The sequence below is a fragment of the Chanodichthys erythropterus genome, chromosome 3, assembly GCF_024489055.1.
Source record: "Chanodichthys erythropterus isolate Z2021 chromosome 3, ASM2448905v1, whole genome shotgun sequence".
In the NCBI taxonomy this organism is placed as follows: domain Eukaryota; kingdom Metazoa; phylum Chordata; class Actinopteri; order Cypriniformes; family Xenocyprididae; genus Chanodichthys; species Chanodichthys erythropterus.
Window position 1 is genome coordinate 22402070 of NC_090223.1, and position 22332 is coordinate 22424401.

Here is a 22332-nt window from a genome sequence, read left to right on the forward strand (position 1 = left end):
CAGCACCTGCGTTAAAAAAAAAAAAAATCTGGCGCCGCCCCTGGTTATAACGGCCCACATATTAAAAATGGTCGGGCTTAAATCGGGCTCGGGCTCATAATTACAGTGGACGTGTCGGGCCGGGCCAAGCCGGGCTCGGACACAACGTGCTCGGGCTCGGGTAGGGTCGGGCTTGATTTGTTGGGCCCGATCTAAGCTCTACGGTGAAGCACAGTCACAGCTCACTTCTTCCACTAGAAGAGAAACTTCATCTGTCACTACTGCACATCTTTTCTTGTTTCAGATATGTATTGTTTCTTATTCATTAAAATAACTCAAGTAACAAAAACAAAAGATTGATAAGCGTCTGATGTTCAGAAATAATCAAAACCGTCATAGATGAGTGTCACTTTGCCAGTGTTTTTCATTCATTTCATTGCTCTTTTATTATTGTTCATGTACAGATGAAGATCATTTGTTGTTAACACTCTTGTCTGGTTGGATGAACAGATGAAAAGAGACAGAGAAACTGATCATTTGCATGGAGCGGATTATAACAGCAGGTGTTTCCTGTGTGTCACGACTGAACTTCCTGTCCTGAAGAAAATCTCCACAGCTCACTGCGTCTGCAGAAGACAAACTTCAGCATCAACTTCACACCATATTCACATGAATGTCAGGCCATCAGGAGCATTTTGATCATTATAGTTTAGATCGTAACTTTACTGTATCAAATAATAGTCATTTCTGCATCTGTCACTAACTCTCTAGTTCATTATCAGTCATGTGATCGTCTCCATCTGTGTAATTCATCTCTCCACCATATTCAGACATTCATCTCTTTCTTCACAGATGATCTTCTCTAGCAGTAACACTAGTTTAACATTTGAAATCTGATCAAATACACAAGAATGGTTAAACATCATGTTCATTCATCACACATATCCTCTAACAGCTAATAGTTGACAGTTGAATCTGTTCAATAATCATGTAATCGTTCTGTCAGAAGAGCAGATCAGTTTGACTAATGCAGATAACCAGGAATCTCAGCTGAAGTGAAGAGAGACAAAATACAGTCAAGTTCATTTCATTAAGAAACACATTCAGTATCATCTGCTGTTCACTGATGTGTTTGAATGTAGCAGATTATCCATGTGTAACGAATGTAGCGGTTATTAATCAATTTATGGATGAAATATGAATATAATAATTCATAAGGTTATGAATAAATTATGATTCGTATATCGACCCAACGGGGAATTAAACATATATTGTGAATCAATTACAACGAATTATAATCAATTACATATATGATTAGTTCTGGTTTAATGATTATTTAGAGAAACTGTTCGTTTGTCCAGCAAACTAAGTCCCTCACAGAATATTATAAATAGAGTTATTCTCTGGCCATGAAAATAACTCAAAGCATAAAGCGATCGAAAAACGTTAAAGTGACTTGGTTTTCCGCTGAAAGAACAAACAGAACAATTGAGCGTGAATAACGTTTTAATATATGCAAACTACGAATACAGAGGTTATACATCTAAATATATATACAAGAATATACACACCTATGTACAAGAGTGGAAGTAGAGAAGGAAAGAGAGAAGGCAAGTAGCAAACTCACAACCAGTCCTAAGCCAGCACGGAAATCAGTTTCATCATCTAAGATTGAGAAACGGCAGTATACTTGCATTGGTTGTGTGTGTCGAGTTTCAGGTTAGCGCTGGTGCAGTTCGTTGGCTTCCTCCGTTCCGCGGGAAGGTTCAAACTGAGGACTTGAGAGTGAGTTTCGCTGGAAGATGGCGGTCCCGAAGCTGAGCGCGATGGCAGCGCGTGGTCACCGGAGATGTCCGGGAAAAACGTGCACGAGATGCTCGTGAGACAATCGGGGGAGAACACACAAGAAATTGTGCGTCTTTGCTTTTATGACAGATAAGCCAACACACCTCCTTGAGGTGGGGTAGCCAATAACATGGGTGCAAAGTTGGCGGGAAAGCTTTCCCTTTGTTTGGCCTCACGACTTAATCCAATGATTTATGACTACCAGATCAGATTTCGAAATGGAGTGCGTTCTTCACAGTATCATTAAACACATAGAAAAATGCATTTGTCAGCTGTGTGACATATCTCAGTGAATAGCTCGTGTCCGGAGCTTTACGGAGAGACCAAACTCGATAGGTCAGAAATGCATAGGAGAGAAGTTATGGTTTACAGACAAAATTATATCGTTAAAATGCACATTAGCACAAATACACTCATTTAAACACTAGGGAAACATGCATAGGCCCTAAAATACCACGTGATGGATATATTTCAGCATAGTTGTAATTTACATATACAGTCAAAAATGTATGATTGTGTGTTTCTATATGTGTCTGTGTGTGTGTTTTTGTGCGTCCCTGTGTGTGTGGGGTGTTGGAATGTGGATCTGGTCAGTCTCTGGGGGGGGGGGGGGTATGGGGGGTATGGGGGGGTGCTCCTTTTGAAGTCACCAAAGTGAGGAAGTTGCACTTTCTGTTTACCCTCTCAGGTCCACAAAAGTGTCAAGTGGGCTCATCTTTGGCAGATCTGTTCAGAGCCGGGATGGTTTTACAACCCAGTCCAGCATGCTAAAAGCGTTCTGAACATTCCAAAGTTTATTGATTATCCTGATACGTGTGCATACGCTACAGATTCCCCCTTTCGGCCAACGAAGTTCCTGTGCGGACTTCGTTGGACGGTAACCAAGTTCGATGGCACATGGATCCGGATGGTCACGCAGCAGGTGGTTCCTACTGGTCCTTGAGGGAGGGCAGATAAGCACCTGTCCATGGATTCTTGCATCCCTTTGATCCCTTGGGATAGGATGAAGGCCAGGCCCAGGGCGAGTGAGTACTTGATTGCCATGGAGAGGCAACGGGTTGTGTTGGCAGGAGTCCAAGCTTGGGCTTTAGGTGAGCTGGTCAGGACAGGCAGTCGTGAGAGTGCTTGGAGGGCTGCATCAATAGGAGTACTGTCACTTAGCTGGGACCCCCCTTTGTCAATCCTCAGTTCCAGTCCTGGATCTAAGGTGTGATGGTGATTCCTGGAGGAGGATGGGATTTCCAGTTCTGACTGGTCCTCTTTGCTTGGGAGACAGTACACTGCCAGATGGCTGCGATGAAGGATGGAACCCAGGGGTACCTGGATCCACTTACTTGGATTGGGCAGGTTGACACGAGTGGCGGTGCTGTGCTGATTGTAGGTTAGGGTGGCAGCATGAGTGGGGGTGTGGATGAGCAGTTGGGCACCCACAATCTCGGCTTGTGCTCTGCTGACTGGGGTGCGAGGCTTGGCCTCGGCAGGGCAGCGTGTGTTGCTGGTCATAAGCTGCAACCGGCCCATTCCTTCAATGTGGTTTCTGAGGAAGAGCTGGTTTGGGCAGAAGTACTGCAAGTCTTTGGTGAAACCACACCTGCGAAAGTGGGGAGCCAGACACAGCCGTGGGTTGCTGTTGTGGTAGGCTACCACAACTGAGGTGTATTTCTTGGCATGGGTGTTACGTTGCCACCACCTGACATTGACCTTGTCCTTGGGTCTGGAGATGTTATCTTGTTCACCGCTGGGTGGATTGAGAAGGACAGCCACCTCATTCTGCTCGGGGTCGACATGCAGTAGGATGGCAGCACCCAGGGAGTCAGCGAGGTGGGCTGGAACAGTCCTGGTGGGTCTGCCAGTAGCAAAGTCCAGCACAGTTTGGGTAGGATACTGAGGGATCCTATTCATAGCCACTCCGTCCATTGAGAAGCGGGCTTCTCGCAGCAGGTCTGTCATCAGAGCTATGACTGGCTGATTTTGGGCAAAGTCATTTTGGAAGACTGTGAACAGCTGCTTCATTGAGTTCGCCGTTTGGATCAGCAGGAAACTGTGAGTACAGAGGACCACCACAATACCTTTCCAGGTTTTGCAGATGGTTTGCAGGGTTTGGCTCTGTGTTGCGAGTGGTTCTCTCAGTTGTAGGCGGAGCTTGCTGCAATGCTGATGAGGGGAGCAGGCTGTGATGAGACTCGAGTCTCCTGGTTGGTACAGGTGCAACGGCAGTGGCACCTGCCGTGCCATCAGTAGTTCCGTGGGGAACACCTGAGTTGACTCCTGTATGGTGTCTGTGATGGCCATGAGCATCAGAGGAGGTTTTACAGTCCAGTCTTTTTGGTTGACTGACCATGGAAATGTGACTCCTCTGCGTTGCAGTGGAGCTCTGTGATTTGGGTTTGCAGTTTGGACTTGACAGCAAGCCTGACATTCTCTGACATACTCTGCCACATCTTTCTGCATGCTGGGCCAGTATGCCACTTGTTTCAAAGTCTCATAAATAGTTCTGGTGCCATGGTGTTTGGCACATGGTGTGTCGTGGGTGTATATCAGTTCACCCCCCTTTTGGCCCTGTGGCAGTACAAGCTTTGGCGCTGTGAGGACATCAGGGACATACTTTAGAAAGTTTATTCCCACACGCAGCATGTGGTCGGTCTCATGCAGTCGTTTGCGGCTAGGGGCCTCCGTGGGACCAGATGCCGGGAACAGGAGGTTGGAGGGGTCTGAGTGGTGGTACAAAACATTCCGAATGGAAGTGTTGGCAAGTTTGGTTGTTGATGTTTCACCTGCTTGTTGCATTCAGTCTTGAAACCAGTTTGTTTCCAGCCCAGAAGATGGCATGTGAAACAAGGTCTGGCATAGTGTGAGTCTGTGCACCTGAGTTCTCTGATGTTATGGACAGAGGAGACTTGAAGAGTTATGAGGGTAGCTGCTGCTTCACCATACTGACATGATCGGGGACCCCACCTGCTGTTCTGTGGTTGGCAGGGTTGGTTTCTTAACCATCGTACCCCTGCATTTGCCTGTGGGATGCCCTTATGGATGTAGAAACGTCCATCAACGTAGGCCGTGGGCATTCCTTGGCACGCATTCTCTTTGAGGTACCTGTGACAGGTTGGTTGCTGTTGTTGGGGTGCCTTTACCTTAAGTGTCAACGCTGGTGTGTTGTTATAGCAGTTTTGACAGGCAGCTGAATCTCCGCTCCGTGCAGACTTGTGCTTTCTGGCACGTTGTGGCAGTGGCACTTGCTGGTTCAGCTTCCCGAAGTCGCTGGTGGGTCGCCACTTGCTGTCTGGTTTGACAATGGACCAGGTAGGGACTGAATAGGTGCTGTTGCATGGGCAGATAACACCTTTTCCTTCTGTTGAATGAAACTCCTGCACTGGTTCATGTGGGGCGATGTGACCTTCGTACTGCCTAATGAAGGTGGGAGGAGCATTTGGGTGTGTTGCACTATGCACTGTGTGAAGTTCAGTGAGACCACAGCAGAAAAGGTCTTTGTCAAATGTCACTTTGAATTTGTGCAAGACGTTTCTGAGTCTTTGACAGTCTGCGTCATTCTTTAGGGCACTTGCATCTTTCTGGATCTGTTGGCCTTTAGGCTCAAACCTTGGGAATGGCTCCTCTGTTGTGGTGTTAGCTGTCAGGTTGGCTGTCAGAGGTGCAGCGCTTTCCTGAGTTTCACAGGCAGGCTGGTTAACGACTGTGGGTACAGCGAGGCGTTGGTCCTCCATCAGCTCCATTCTGCGCACCTGTTTGGTAGGTACCAGTTTGATGGGAGTGATGGAGATGCTCTTGAAGGATGCCGTGAAACTTGTTTTGCTTAAGCTTCCTTCTGGGACCATTGCAGCTGGTATTAAGTTAATGACCGTTAACCTGAGTTCAAAGTCATAGGGGCCGTGGTCCATTATCCATTCTAGATGGTGGGCTTTGGGAATGCTGATGTCTGTGACCATGCATTCGTTGAGCCAACTGTGAACTACGTCGGGTGACACTTCAGTTAGCAGTGTGGCTTTTAGAGAGAGTCCAAGTTCCACGCCTTCAGGTGAAAGTGTGAAGGAGCCCAGCATGTGGCTTAGGGTTTGACCACATTGCCTGTTGAGCCAAACAGCACCCCCTTTGGTGTAAGGTGGTACTACAGTTTCCTGTGTGTGGAGCCAAACAGCACCCCCTTTGGTGTAAGGTGGTACTACAGTTTCCTGTGTGTGGATCAGGATGCAGACCTCTTGGGTGGTCTGGCCTGACAGGAAGTTGGCAGTGTTGACAGGAACAACAGGAAGCTGTACAGTCATTGGGGCCCACAACAACTCATTTGCATTGTCCGTATGAGCATTAGAGTGCATCAGGAGGTCTGGAAGGACCAGGAAGTGATGGGTTAAATGCCGGTTGTTCCATTTGAAGTTCACAACGCAGATGTCCTTGACGGTCATCATGGTTGACAGACGAAAGTCCAATGGGAAGCGTGTTTGCATGTTGACAAATGGGAGGTCCGGTGTCCTTTCAATGAGAGCGCTTAACAGCATGTGGCTGAAGGCTGAGTTGTCTGCCCACAGTGTGAGAATAATGTCTGTTGTAGTGACATCACTCAGCTGTGAGTCTGTCGTGACCTTGGAGCAGAGGGAGTTACAGTCTATGGTGAGTTGAAGTGCGCCGGCTAGCGAACTTGAACTGTGCTCTGAGACAGGGTTCCCGCGGTTAGCTGGGAGATTTCCCGCGACCTCTGTGACCTGACCGTCTGGCTCAGGTGGCCTGGGTGACTGGGAAGGCAGAAGTTCACACACTTGAGCCCAGATTTTCAGCGGTCTGGCGTTCAATAAGGGCTCAAAACAGTCTAGCGGGTCTTTGTGGGTGAAACAGAGAAACGTGTCCATTTGCGCTACGCACACAGGAGGTACCAGGCTCACTCGACCAATGGTGTGGTGCGTGGGAGCTGTGTGTTCAAGGTGGACCTCATTTGGACTGTGCGACTGCACATTCAGCTCACATCTTTGTGACTTGAGAGTCTGATTTTGGCTTTCAGCTTCATTTCTCAGTCTTTCAACAAGGTAAGGACAGGTTTCTGGGCAGTGATCAGAGACTGTGTAACTGGTTTGGTTGTCTACAGTCTTTTCAGGAGCAGTGTTCTGCTTGGAGTGAGCTTCATCGACCAAGTTTTGCAGCCGCTGAGTAGACATACTGCGTGAGCAGGCCAAGGCTGCTAGATGATCACTCACCGCAGGGTGCAGTTCTCGGAGAAACAGAGTGTTGAAGATGAAGTCTTCCTCCATTGCTGGCTGACCACGTGCTCTGACGTAGGCCATTTGCAGTCGGCTGTAGCAAGTGTGTGGGTCTTTCAGTCTGCCCCGTTTTAGGTCCATGGCAGCAGGGAGCCCTTGATCTGATGCAGGGTCAGAAAGCTTTTGGATCAGAGCCTGTCGCAGGTGCTGGCAGTTGGATGTGACAGCTGCTGGCAAAGTTTCTTGGCCGCTGGACGTTTTGGGCAGTGGACTTTTAACCCCATTTGGAATTAGGGCTTCTTGACTGGTTAGGGGAAACTCTGTGATGTGTGTTTCCCCTCCCATGCCACTTTTCAGTTCTCTGTAACCATTGTCAAGTTCATTCACATAGTTTCTTTGTTGTTTCGGAGCCATAACTCCTTTCTGGGCCTGTTTAAGATGATTTTCACAGGTCAGGGATTTAGTGTGTCTGTCTTTCAGCGTAGTCTCTGCTTTGGCTAGGGGAGCTTCGTTGTGTTGGAGTTTTCCAGTCAGTTTTCTACGCTCCACCTCCAGGTGGAGCTCTGCAAGGGCTTTTTGAAGTCTTTGCAGCTCCTCCTGCAGCTCGGGTTTGGATTCGTCCGCTGTCCAATGCTGGTCCTGGGTTTCGACGAGTCGCTGATCGTGGTGACGATGAATCTGGGCCTGATTCCTCCGGGCATCCTCCGCCTGGAGCTTGAGGTTGTGGGCGATGGCTCGGATGACTTTCGCCCATTCTTTGTAGCTCAGCGTTGGATCGTGGGCCATTAGTCGATTCAGGTTGTCGTCCAGCTGCTTGTTGCTTAGGTGCTGGGGACCCACAGCGTCGTTGGGCAGGATCTTGCTGGTCAGGGAGCCCAACCCGGTCTTGAGTCCGTCCCCATGGGTGCTGGGGCTGGCTGCTCTGAACACGTTAGCTTGCTGTTGGCGAGAGAAAGACAGCACAAACAGAACCAATGCAAGCACGCGCAGGGCTAATGACTTATAATAATGCATGATTATATAATTCTTTGGTTTGGTTCCAGTTAACTGGTGCAGACAGTTAGTGGAATGTAGGCTAGACACTTAATTGTCGATAGCCAAAAGGACCACGCGGGTCAATTTGTGTGGGTGAGTGCCAGATTTAAACAAAGAATTTGACAGGCGGTAGCCCTAAGAGTCCTTTGATGACTCTCGCTGCTCGGTCGTCTATCTATTCCTCAGTTTTCCGTGATGGCTCTCACAGGCTCTGCTTTTACATGAACTGAAAGAAACAAACACAGTAGAAAAGCAAAACAGAACAGAACAGAACAGGATGGATGCAGTTAAATGAAATAGACTGGTAAACAAATAGAGAGGATAAAACAATAAAATAAAACAGAAGGGCTAGAGGGGAGAAGTGAACTTAAACTTCCTATTACAGCTGGGTTTATGACGGGGCCAGGCGAGTGCACTGTTGGGTCATAAAACCTAGAGGGATGGTATGGCTCAGGAGTATAAGGGTTGGCCTGCACCTGAATAATCGAAGAATATGTAATATTCTGTGGCTTTCAATTAGGTGAAGTGACTGTATGTCACTAATTTAGGCCTGGGTGAATTGTGGGTGCTCAGACAAGAACTCAATGGCAGGCAACCTTTCCTCGACGTTCAAACACTCCACTGCGGTGGCCGTGGCCACCTGTCCCCTTTGTAACACGGTGCAACCTCTCAAACAGGGAACATCAGTACAATTGCGCACTTCGGTAAGGTATTTGCGCCAATGGCCCGAGTTACCAGTCAAAATTGAGTTTTCCCTGAACTCAGAGTCTGTCCCCTTTACGGGCAGTTACTCCAAACGGGCAGTTCTGTCGTGCAGAAGCCTGAGCAGGGAAATTAAACAAAATTGCCGCTTGTTGTCACCCTGGGTCTCGTTGCCTCCCTGTACCTGATACACAACTCGCTGATGTCCTTGCGTGTTGCCCGTGATACGAGGTCAGAATGTCCACGATTCACACGGTTAGTGTAAGAACCGCCAGGCCAGGTAGCTCCACTCACTGGAACTCACTGGAGCAACCGTCAGCTCACCCCAGGGCACTAAAGGGCCTTATCTGCAAGTGCACAAACAGTCAGGTAAACACGACTTAATCGTAAATTTAAATCTCAATTTAAATCTTGTTTAAATAGAATTTAAATAATCAAGTGTGTAGGATAAAAGAGTAGGGGTCTAAAATAGTAAAAATAAAGTAAAAATAAAATAAAACAAAACAAAAACAAATCAGATGCACTTGATTCAAATTTGAATTAAACTCTGTTCAATTAAATTTAAATGAGTGCATAGAATAACAGAATGGGAAAAAGAGAAAAGAGGATAATTCAGAGGCACTTGATTCAAATTTGAATTAAACTTGTTCAATTCAATTTAAATGAGTGCATAGAATAACAGAATGGGAGAAAGAAAGGAGAAAGCCTTCCCTATTTGCAGATTCCCTAAAGAGAATTGCTTGTTGATGAGCAAAATGCCAACTGATTGATACTACTTAATTTTAAAATTGAATTAAATGTTATTTAATTAAATTCAAAATAAGTGTATGAAATAAGGGAGGCTTGGGGTGTGCGTGAATGTTATTGCCAGCCAATAACACACAGGATCCAGAACTAAGAGTGAATAAAATAAAACATTAAGTAATAAAAGGGAATGAATTTCCAAAGTAAAACTAAAGAAATAACTTGAGAGAAAGAGAGAGAAAAGACAAAAAGGGAATGGATGAAATAACACAAAGTAGAATAAAAATAAAATAAATAAACTGAAATAAAATAAAATAGAGTAGATCTGTGAATACAGGAAAAAGAATACAAGGGAAAAGAGAATTGACTTATCTGGCAGTGTCCACCAGGGGGCGCACTCTCAGAAAGTGAATTCTCTCGTTGGAAAGGAAACTTAATTTAAATTAAAAATTTAAACGTGTTTAAATTAAATTTAAATCAGTAAAACACATTCCAACACGATTGGAAAGCATAACCACCAAAAGCAAATTACTTTTACAACTCCCCGCAGTATAGAGAAGCAAAAGATAATTTGGGGATAATTTCAGTTCAAAGTATGGAGCGACTTTAACTCAGAACGTCCACGCGGTGGCGTCACTGAGTCCACACAACCAATAAGTAGGGAGGGGTGGCACACCTGAGCAGACTGCCCTCTGGCGTCTGGTCAGAGTTACTGCATCCCCTTTCTTTAATTCGTGATATAAAAACGAGCGCTTTGTGGGGTTCTGACCCGTACGCTGTTTTAACTGCACGGTCACGATTACAACTATAGAACCTCAGCGGATTCTTTCATAAATATATGTGTACCGTTTTACTCACGGGTACACAACTCTGGGAATCAGTCCCTTTGGTGCAACTTTAATGCACGCGAATATGTAACTTTTGCGGGATTCCTTCGCCGCGGGTTACAAATCAACATTGGATCAGGATGCTGATATAGCTCCGAACTCTCACACATCAACCGTTAAAGCAAATTGAACTGCTCTCCGATTAGATTTGTAAGGGGGATCACGTGGTTTGGTTAGCTAGGCCGAACGACGTAACCCAGGAGCGCCAACTTTTGTGAATTTTTTGGACGACACAATTAATTCAGATTAATAGTGGCAGATAATAATAAGGCCTTTTTAGAGATAGATGGGAGAAACTCGTCCCACAACCTCGTTTCAAAACGCGTTGAATACGATTCAATTCGTTAATTCAAGCGGAAATTAATATTCAAACTGTAACTTACTGCAAAGATTGTCGTCCTTCACAGATACGAGCTTGAGATATCAATGGACTGCAGTGTATTTCACGGTCAACCAAGGCTAGGCCTGCAGTGTTTCTAGACACAAACAGCAGCTTGTTAACGGTGTGTAGAGTGAGGACATTTGCGTCGTCTCACCGAATAAAGCGCGCATGCACATTAAATCACACACAAATTATTCTACATTGCTCTTTTACCAAACCAAGTTTAAAACGTTGCTCGCGAATCCTCCACCAAATAATAATATGTAACGAATGTAGCGGTTATTAATCAATTTATGGATGAAATATGAATATAATAATTCATAAGGTTATGAATAAATTATGATTCGTATATCGACCCAACGGGGAATTAAACATATATTGTGAATCAATTACAACGAATTATAATCAATTACATATATGATTAGTTCTGGTTTAATGATTATTTAGAGAAACTGTTCGTTTGTCCAGCAAACTAAGTCCCTCACAGAATATTATAAACAGAGTTATTCTCTGGCCATGAAAATAACTCAAAGCATAAAGCGATCGAAAAACGTTAAAGTGACTTGGTTTTCCGCTGAAAGAACAAACAGAACAATTGAGCGTGAATAACGTTTTAATATATGCAAACTACGAATACAGAGGTTATACATCTAAATATATATACAAGAATATACACACCTATGTACAAGAGTGGAAGTAGAGAAGGAAAGAGAGAAGGCAAGTAGCAAACTCACAACCAGTCCTAAGCCAGCACGGAAATCAGTTTCATCATTTAAGATTGAGAAACGGCAGTATACTTGCATTGGTTGTGTGTGTCGAGTTTCAGGTTAGCGCTGGTGCAGTTCGTTGGCTTCCTCCGTTCCGCGGGAAGGTTCAAACTGAGGACTTGAGAGTGAGTTTCGCTGGAAGATGGCGGTCCCGAAGCTGAGCGCGATGGCAGCGCGTGGTCACCGGAGATGTCCGGGAAAAACGTGCACGAGATGCTCGTGAGACAATCGGGGGAGAACACACAAGAAATTGTGCGTCTTTGCTTTTATGACAGATAAGCCAACACACCTCCTTGAGGTGGGGTAGCCAATAACATGGGTGCAAAGTTGGCGGGAAAGCTTTCCCTTTGTTTGGCCTCACGACTTAATCCAATGATTTATGACTACCAGATCAGATTTCGAAATGGAGTGCGTTCTTCACAGTATCATTAAACACATAGAAAAATGCATTTGTCAGCTGTGTGACATATCTCAGTGAATAGCTCGTGTCCGGAGCTTTACGGAGAGACCAAACTCGATAGGTCAGAAATGCATAGGAGAGAAGTTATGGTTTACAGACAAAATTATATCGTTAAAATGCACACTAGCACAAATACACTCATTTAAACACTAGGAAAACATGCATAGGCCCTAAAATACTACGTGATGGATATATTTCAGCATAGTTGTAATTTACATATACAGTCAAAAATGTATGATTGTGTGTTTCTATATGTGTCTGTGTGTGTGTTTTTGTGTGTCCCTGTGTGTGTGGGGTGCTGGAATGTGGATCTGGTCAGTCTTTGGGGGGGGGGGGGGGGGGGGTTTGGGGGGGTGCTCCTTTTGAAGTCACCAAAGTGAGGAAGTTGCACTTTCTGTTTACCCTCGCAGGTCCACAAAAGTGTCAAGTGGGCTCATCTTTGGCAGATCTGTTCAGAGCCGGGATGGTTTTACAACCCAGTCCAGCATGCTAAAAGCGTTCTGAACATTCCAAAGTTTATTGATTATCCTGATACGTGTGCATACGCTACACATGTTAATACAGACAATTTATATATCACTTATTAGAGAATTGTCATTGAACTATAATATTAATTTATGGAGGAAACATGATTTCCCCCCTCATATATGTGTATTAAGTAAGAGTATTAAATCAGTCTGTGTTTGATCAGGAGGATGAAATGATTGGCTGAACTCTAGTGATCCTCCCTCTTTCAGAGTTTCTCTTCCTCATATATGAGTTTCTCCATCTCTCTTATTCTCTTCATCTCTCCACTAAACTCAAACTGCTCATCACAGGAAGATGCTGATCATTTTCTCCTTCACTCTCCTCTCTCTTCTGTCATGTAAGTTACACATTTCACTACAAACATGTTGTTCTCTCACGGGTGTCAAAGTTGATGAAATTCATTTTATTTATCATAATTTTACAGGTGTCAGATGTGTAAAAGTGGTCACACAGAAACCCTCTGTGCTGACAGAACAAAAAGGGAAATCTGTGACGATGGATTGTAATATTGAAAAGGATTATGATTATGTCAGCTGGTATAAACAGACTCCAAATGCAGCTCCTCAGTTTGTGTTGAGATACTATCGTACACATAGCTCTCCTGACACATATGGAGATGGTTTTACCTCCAGCCGCTTCACATCTAGAGCTCAGTCAGATCTTGACTATCATCTGATCATCAATAATGTGGATGTTGGTGATTCTGCAGTGTATTACTGTGGCACAAGGGAGAGCTCTTATGTGTTCGTATCACAGTGATTCACAGCATGACAAAAACCTCCTCACTGCTCACATTCACTTCTGCTTTTACATGTTCTTACAGTTTTTTACGATTGCTTAAGCACAATTTTGAAAACAGGGCCCGGTTTGTCAAAACACTACACACAATTAATACAACCCTACACCAAAGTAGCACAACACTTCAGATCATTTGCAAAATGGAACACTTTTGTCAAAACCATACACAACTTTATAAAAACAATATTTTGTTACCATACGAAACACACACATTTCATATGACTTTAATCTTTTTGAACCAGTTACACACTGCTGTTGCTAACCTAAAACACTTTTAGCAAGTCTAATTCTCAGTGATTAGAGTACTGTAAATGAAGTACACGGAGAAAGTGCAACTATACAATAGTTCACCAAACACTACACAAGACCAATGCTGCAGACTGAGAAAATATCATTGATTTCTCTCCATATACCCAAATCAGTCAACATGGAGAATAACAACAAAACATGTCCCAGTTGTCATGCTACTACAGTAGTGTGCATAACACTGTTAGCTCAGCAAACAACAGACAAATGTAAAATACTGTATCCAGTACAGGTTACAATTACAGTAAATAACAACAACAACAAACATAAAAAATCATCTGAAAAAACTGACAATATTGTACAGAAAATACTACAGTAAACATACTATACATTATCTCCTCGCCTAGCTGGATCTGGCCATAGCGCTTCATCCACATCACAGGCAATGTCCTCTCTCGCAAGTGAGGGAAGAATCTTTTTGAAGAATCTTCTTGAAAGGTGAATTCATCCTTGCACACACCCTGCATCAATTAGGTCAGGCCTTCTCCATGAATGAGGCACATCCTGACATAGGGCTGGAGATTGTAAACCTTCCATGCCAAAAAAGCAAACAAACAAACAAACAAACAAATAAAAAACTCAATGGGTTTAAGGAAGGGACAGCATGGGATGTATTAGAGTGAAAATTGTGGATGCTAATGAAACCAGTTTTGGACCAGAGCAGATAGGTGGAAATTTACATTGTCCCCATAAGACAATGTATCTCATCTGTGATGATTTTGTGCAGTCTGTCTGAAATGTGAATATGTGGGCCGTGTTGTAAGGGTCTAAGTTGGCATGCTGGTGGAGGACTGCAACATATATTATGATGTCAACACCACGGTGGCCCAGGACATTCAAAATGATGTTTCTCCCTCTCCCTCTTTCTGCAACATTGCCTTTCATTTTGATGAAGATACATAAACTCACTCTCTTGCCTTTTTATTGTACTTGCACCTGATTGTTGAGTTTACAGTTAAGCACCTAAGTGTCTGCACACCTGACGGCTGTGTTTGATCAATTGGTTTATAGGGGTGGTATTTTGGAAAGTAGTGTCTTGAAATGGCAAAGAAGTGACATTATGTTTGATTTCTGCGTCTAATGTAGAGAAGTGTGCTTAGTGTTGTGCAAAACAATGTGTGTAGTGTTTTGCAAAAAGTGTGAGGCTGAGAATGTGCTTATAGTTGTGCAGATCTGGGCTGAGGTTTTGCTCCTTGAGTGTAGAGTTTCAGTAATTGTGTGTTATTTTTAATTTTAGTGTGTAAGCAATCGTAAAAAACTGTAAACTCAAAACACAATATGGGCACTTTGTACAGTTACATTACAGTTTTTTTCAGTTGCTAAGAAGCATTGTTCAATATGTTGTTAATGCGCATGACAATCTTGGCCACTGATGACTCCTCGCTTCGTATGGAGTTGGGCAATGCGACATAGGTGAAAGAATGCAGATTTGGTTATAGAGGAAATATGAGACTGAAAGGAAAGGGTGGAGTCAATGATTACACCTAAATTTTTAACAGTATTGGATGTTTTGATATGAGAACCATCTATTTCACAGGTGAGATTTGTAGAAATATGGCTAGTAAGTGAGGGAGTTCCAATGAAAATAATCTCAGTTTTGTCCATGTTGAGTTTTAGAAAATTTGAATAAAGCCAATTTTTTATTTCTTTAACACAAGCAGAGATTTTGTCTGTTTGGGGAGGTAGAGTAGGTGTGCAGATTGAGTATAATTGAATGTCATCAGCGTAAAAATGATAGTTAAGACCGTGATGTTGTAAAATCTGACCAAGTGGTATAATGTAAATTGTGAATAATAACGGCCTGAGAACGGATCCCTGGGGAACACTTCTCTTCAGGGGGACAGTCAGTGATCGAAAATCCTTAACTGAGATGTAAAATTGTCTGTCAGAGAGATAGGAAGAAAACCAAGAAAAAGCAGAACCAGAAATACCCAAATCAGAGAGACGAGAAACAAGCAATTCATAGGAGACAGTGTCAAATGCAGAGCTGAGATCAAGTAACAGAAGTATAGACAGAAAACCAGAATCAGCAGAAAGCAGTAGATCATTCACAACCTTTACAAGTGTAGTTTCGGTACTATGGAGGGGGCGAAAACCAGATTGAAAGGGATCGAAGAGATTATTTTCAACTAGAAAAGACTGGAGTTGGGAGGCAACAGTGCTTTCCAGTAATTTTGCTATGAAGGGTAAATTTGAAATAGGACAGTAATTAGATAGAACAGAGGGGTCGAGGCTGGGTTTCTTGAGAACAGGGGTAACTGCAGCAGTTTTGAGTGGCAGAGGAAATGAAGCAGAGGTAAGAGATGTATTGATGAAGTGAAAGATAGGTGCAGAGATGTAAGAATGGCAAAGTTTCAGAATAGAAGTAGGAGCAGGATCAATTTGACAGGAAGAAGAGTTGGATTTCAAAATTAACTTAGAGACAGAAGATGGGGTTGTCAAAGTAAAACAAGACAGAGTTTGACTGGATAGATTTGGTGGATAGTTGAGCTTTGTATCAGTAGAGAAGCATTGGTGGACAGCATCTGTCTTTTCAAGCAAATAGTCCAGAAAAGAACAGCAAAGCTCATTAGAAGCTAAAGTCAAGTCAAGTCAAATTTATTTATATAGCGCTTTTTACAATTGGTAATTGTTTCAAAGCAGCTTTACATATTAGAAGCACAAAAAAAAGAGAAGTGGTTAAAAATAAGCTGTACAAACAAGCATGGTAATATGTAACATATACAAGATGGTGCTACATTAAGCCAATGTCGGCTGACTCCCAGGGGTGGAAAAAAAAACCCTAGGAGAAAAACCCAGCTAAAGAGTCTTGAGGTGGAGGTTTAGTGAGCTTATTTATTGTATTGAATAATGCTTTTGGCCTGTTACTTGATTTATTAATTGTGGCAGAGACAAAACTAGAGCGAGCTGAGATAAGAGCAGATTTGTATATTTTGAGATGATCGAGAAAGGCTAAATAATGTACAGTAAGACCAGTTTTTCTATAGAGATGCTCAAGCCGTCTACCAGTAGCTTTGAGAATACGGAGCTCAGGGGTATACCAAGGAGAACAGTGTGTGGAAGGGACACTTCTGGTCTTAATAGGAGCATGCTGCTGTAAGATTTCAGAAATTATGGAGTGATAGTTAGATAATATCATGGAAGGAGAAGAAATATCAAAGACATCTGAGAGGTTTGAAGAAACGATAGAGGTACATAATGGTGCAGTATCAATAGCTTTCAGATTGCGGTATGAAATAACAGTTTTAAGGCATTTCTTACGCATAGGCAGACTTAAGCTAAAATCAAGAAGTTTGTGATCAGAGATACCAGTATCAGAAGAAGAGATGGAACAGATATCAACCCTTGATGTACATATTAGATCGAGGATATGACCACGAGTATGGGTAGGAAAATGAACATGCTGAGTCAGATTAAAACATTCAAAAACAGACATTAATTGATTAGTGTTAGAACAAACAGTATCGACATGAATATTGAAGTCACCAAGCAGGAGAATGGGAAATGACAATGAACAGGCAAAGGTTAACAGTTCACTGAGTTCAGAAAAAAAGTTGGACAGGGCTTTAGGAGGACGATACAGCAGGATAATTATAAGAGAGTCAGCTTTTAATACCATATATTCAAATGAATTGGTATCATGAAAATGAAGTTGCGTGAGACAGAGATTGTCCCGGTAAATGACAGCGAGACCACCCCCTTTAATATGCAGACGAGGTCTGGACAGATATTGATATCCTTCAGGTGCGAGAAGATTCAGCTGCAGAAAATGATCCAGAACTTGCCAAGTTTCAGTGAGAAGAAAAATGTCAAGCTTATTGTCAGTGATAATGTCATTGAGATAAGGGGCTTTGTCCGATATTGATCAACAGTTCAGAAGCGCAAAATGACGATGCAGGGAATTCAAGTTAGCGGTACGTTGTTGGGCATCAGTGAGATAAATTAAAGAGCGATGTGTAGTATTGCCGGTGGGTACTTGTCTGGGCATGGACGACGATCTATGATTAGTCCAAATGGACAAAGGAGTATTAGGCTTAGAGCAATAGGTACTCCTGAAGACACGCCGTGAGCGGTGTATGTATTGATGGCGCCGGAGAATCCCTAGACTCCGGCAGCATTCATACGTCACAGAATCGAGACGCGGGTGGCAGTTCAAGGCCCTTAGCTGCGATGGTAAATATCCAATATCCATTTTGGAAGTGAAAAAAATGAGACAAAAGAAAAAGAAAAAGTTTTGCCCTAGGCATTATAGTACTAAGCAAATGCGAGCCGATCACAGGCAAAAACCACGTTAGCCAGACCCTGAAACGCCACTTCACCAAGAACAGCAAACTAAATAGGAGATAACACACCCAGATAGCAAGCAATTAAACGAACAGCGAAACCGACTGAGAGAGCGGTGACTCACCCAACCGAAGAGCTGAACGTGGTGGAGACATTAGCAGGCAGAGGGCTCGCAGCAGCCCAGCGGCAAGCTCATGGACAACAGGAGTTTGAAAATGACAATAGTCCAGTTTAAAGGTCAGCAGTGAGAAATTGAGTAATCCAATACTGACAAAAATAATCCGAACAGAACAGTAGAAAAACATTTCAGAACAAACAAACAGTCCAGGTGCGAAGCGGCAGCACAGACGCGCACAGCGTTCTCGACCCGGAAGTGGTAGTGTGAGCCTCCGTCCACTTCTCACGCCGTTTAGGTGAGGACGACGCGTGTTGCCTCCAGGGGACGCCCTAGCTTGATCCAAATGTTGATGTGACATTGCCATAGATGCGACACAGAAATACTTTGGCCGGTGGGTCGCTTCATTTGATGTCAAAGACCCTCACCGTTGGTTGGAATCCAGCCGGCACCGCATGGAGGTGGTGATGGGGTTTTGCCGGCCTGGAGGTGGTGATGGGGTTTTGCCGGTTTTATACTTGAAAAAAGAGGGAAAAAAACTCCAGGGCTGAAATGATAATAAAAAAAGAATAAATACAATACATTCTACACATTACTGTAACAACATGTGTAGTTGTTCATTATAGTAAATTACAGTGATGGTTCTAATCTGCTCTCTCTCTTGCATTTGGCCACAAGTTCTCATCAACATCACATCTGATGTCGTCTCTGGCAATGCATCTTGGAAAGTACCTCCTGGAATGTCTAATCCATCCCTGGCAGTCTTCAGGAGAAATGTCTCCACACCCCGCATTCATTGCCTCCAGTAAAGTCATCTGGTCATGTGGATGGTGGTCATAAACCTTCCACCTCCACGCAGAAAATAACTCCTCTATGGGGTTTAAGAAAGGGGATTATGGAGGCAGGTATAATACTGACATCCTGGGATGTGCCGCAAACCACTCTGACTGCAGCAGAGTAATGGAATGCCACATTATCCCACACAACAATGAAGTTTGATGCCCTTTGGCTTCTCTCCTTGGCTGGCATAAGTCAAATATGTAGGTCATTTAGAAACTAAATGAGCCTCTCTGTATTGTAGGGGCCAATGAGTGGTTTGTGTAACAGCAAATTTTCATTGGACATTGCTGCACACATCGTGATGTTAGCTCCCCTTTGGCCTGGGACCTCCACAGTCACCCTCTGTCCAATTACATTTCTTCCCCTGCATCATGTTTTTGCCAGGTTGAATCCAGCTTCAACCACACAGATAAAAGTATGTGGAGTTCATCTGGCTTCCATCTCCATTACCCTCTACATTGCAAACAGTTTCACAGTAATTGACATTGTGCATCAATGTGTATGTACCCTGTTTGGTTACTGAACAGACATCTTACCTGGACATATTGATACCGGAGTTCTTTCACACGTTCACTGTTTCTCTCAAAGGGTACAGTGCACAGTTGCTTCATCCTTATTTTATGTTTCTCTAGGACTCTGGCGATTGTTGTTGGGCTAACCATATTCACATTTACAAAAGTACCATTGTCTGCCAGCACTCTCTCCCAAATTTCCCGCAGTTTTATTGCCAATTACCATATCCACAATGGCAATTTCTGGCGCATCAGAAAAGATTCTCTCCCTCCTCTCGCGGGTAACCTTTGGATCCTACAGTACTGGCCAACAAATTCTGTTCCAAACTATCTCCTTTTATACTAAATCATGGTAATGAGACTAAGGCAGCACACCTGGGTGGAATTTCAGCTAAAATTGCAATTAGTATGTAATGATTATTTTTTAAATTCTTGGCTATGAATTGAGAATATTTTAAAATAATTACTGCATAAATGCTTGGAATTTGCCATCATTCTGTTTTGAATGTGTTTTTAATAATTTTGAATGCAGTGTGTTAGCATTAGAAAAATGTGCTGGAAATACATAGTATTTTGCATGTTGTGGAGCACAAATGGGAAAAGAGTTCCTGAATTTTGAAAAGTGTGGTCACTGAATGCATTTTGTCTGAAAGCAATGAAAAATGGTTCACAGTTTGGTCTGCATTGACTTCTGTTTCGCTGACTGTGTGAAGAGTTTTGAAAACAACACAGAGGAGCAGAGAGAAAAATTGTGTGTTGTGTTTTGCAAAAAGTGTTTTATGAAATTGAAAACTGAGTTGAAGGCAGTGCATTCGTGTATTTGGTGTGTGGTTCCAATGCAGAAATTGTGTGAAAGTAAAGATTTTGTGTGTTGAAAAAAACTGTAACAAAAATATGGTTTTGGGCAGAAAATGAACTATTTGGCTAATTGTGTGATGTACAGTAGGTTGTTGCAGTGTTAAGAGTTTAGAAAAAGAACTTTAAGTGTGGGTAAACGCTTAAAAAAAAAGATGTAAATATACTAACTGTAAACTGTACAAGCTACCCATATTGCACATTGAATTCAAGAACATGTGAGATGTGTGGAAAAGCAGAAGTAAATGTGAGCAGTGAGGAGGTTTTTGTCATGCTGTGAATCACTGTGATACGAACTCTTTAGCAGAGTCGTCCCATGTGCTGCAATAATACACTGCAGAATCACCAACATCCACATTATTGATTGACAGATGACAGTCAGACTTGGACGGATAAGATACTGTAAATTTAGGAGAGGAGAATCCAGATCCATATTTAGGCGAGCTCCAGCTGTGGTACGAGTTTAAAACAAACTGAGGCGTTCCTTCTGCGACCTGTTTATACCAGCGTCCACCATCAGTAGAGCTGCCTGTGTTACAGTCCAGTGTAGCTGTTTGTCCTTTATTGACTGTGATTAATGGACTAAGTCACTACAGTCACTCCACTGACACCTGCAGAATAAACACACCATTAATGAGACTCAATACTCACGTATGACATATTCATGATCATATCAGAAGTGCATCTTTAACTGCAGTCTAGTGACGTCTTACATGACAGAGTGATGAAGAGGATGATGAAGACTGACAGCATGATGTGAGTGTGTGATGTGAGCCGACTGAACAGAGCAGAGCGATCCGAGATGAGCCATAAGAGACTGAAGAGGGAGGAGCCTCAGTGACATCATCATTCATCATCACACACATCATCAGAAACATCACTGAGTGATTGACAGATTAACATATTTGCATAAACTCCATTATTATCAATGGTTTTTGAGTCTCAAACATACTGGATTGAATCTTCCTTCTGTAAGAGGTTTGCTTTACAAAAGAGTTTCTTCTTCATTAAAATAACTCAAGTAACAAAAACAAAAGATTGATAAGCTTCTGATGTTCAGAAATAATCAAAACCCGTCATAGATGAGTGTCACTTTGCCAGTATTTTTCATTCATTTTATTGCTCTTTTATTATTGTTCATGTACAGATGAAGATTATTTGTTGTTAACACTCTTGTCTGGTTGGATGAACAGATGAAAAGAGACAGAGAAACTGATCATTTGCATGGAGCGGATTATAACAGCAGGTGTTTCCTGTGTGTCACGACTGAACTTCCTGTCCTGAAGAAAATCTCCACAGCTCACTGCGTCTGCAGAAGACAAACTTCAGCATCAACTTCACACCATATTCACATGAATGTCAGGCCATCAGGAGCATTTTGATCATTATAGTTTAGATCGTAACTTTACTGTATCAAATAATAGTCATTTCTGCATCTGTCACTAACTCTCTAGTTCATTATCAGTCATGTGATCGTCTCCATCTGTGTAATTCATCTCTCCACCATATTCAGACATTCATCTCTGATCTTCACAGATGATCTTCTCTAGCAGTAACACTAGTTTTGAAATAAACATTTGAAATCTGATCAAATACACAAGAATGGTTAAACATCATGTTCATTCATCACACATATCCTCTAACAGCTAATAGTTGACAGTTGAATCTGTTCAAGAATCATGTAATCGTTCTGTCAGAAGAGCAGATCAGTTTGACTAATGCAGATAACCAGGAATCTCAGCTGAAGTGAAGAGAGACAAAATACAGTCAAGTTCATTTCATTAAGAAACACATTCAGTATCATCTGCTGTTCACTGATGTGTTTGAATGTAGCAGATTATCCATGTTAATACAGACAGTTTATATATCACTTATTAGAGAATTGTCATTGAACTATAATATTCATTTATAGAGGAAACATGATTTCCCCCTCATATATTAAGTAAGAATATTAAATCACTCTCTGTTTGATCAGGAGGATGAAATGATTGGCTGAACTCTAGTGATCCTCCCTCTTTCAGAGTTTCTCTTCCTCATATATGAGTTTCTCCATCTCTCTTATTCTCTTCATCTCTCCACTAAACTCAAA

General features: G+C 42.8%; 2 protein-coding genes across 2 annotated transcripts in view; one reads left to right on the forward strand and one right to left on the reverse strand.

The window, feature by feature from the left end:
* Positions 1 to 22332, forward strand: part of LOC137017289 (immunoglobulin lambda-1 light chain-like) — a 101476-nt gene that overhangs the window by 38008 nt on the left and 41136 nt on the right. The window lies entirely within an intron of this gene.
* Positions 1 to 22332, reverse strand: part of LOC137017287 (immunoglobulin lambda-1 light chain-like) — a 43801-nt gene that overhangs the window by 5807 nt on the left and 15662 nt on the right. The gene's annotated exons all lie outside the window — the stretch shown is intronic.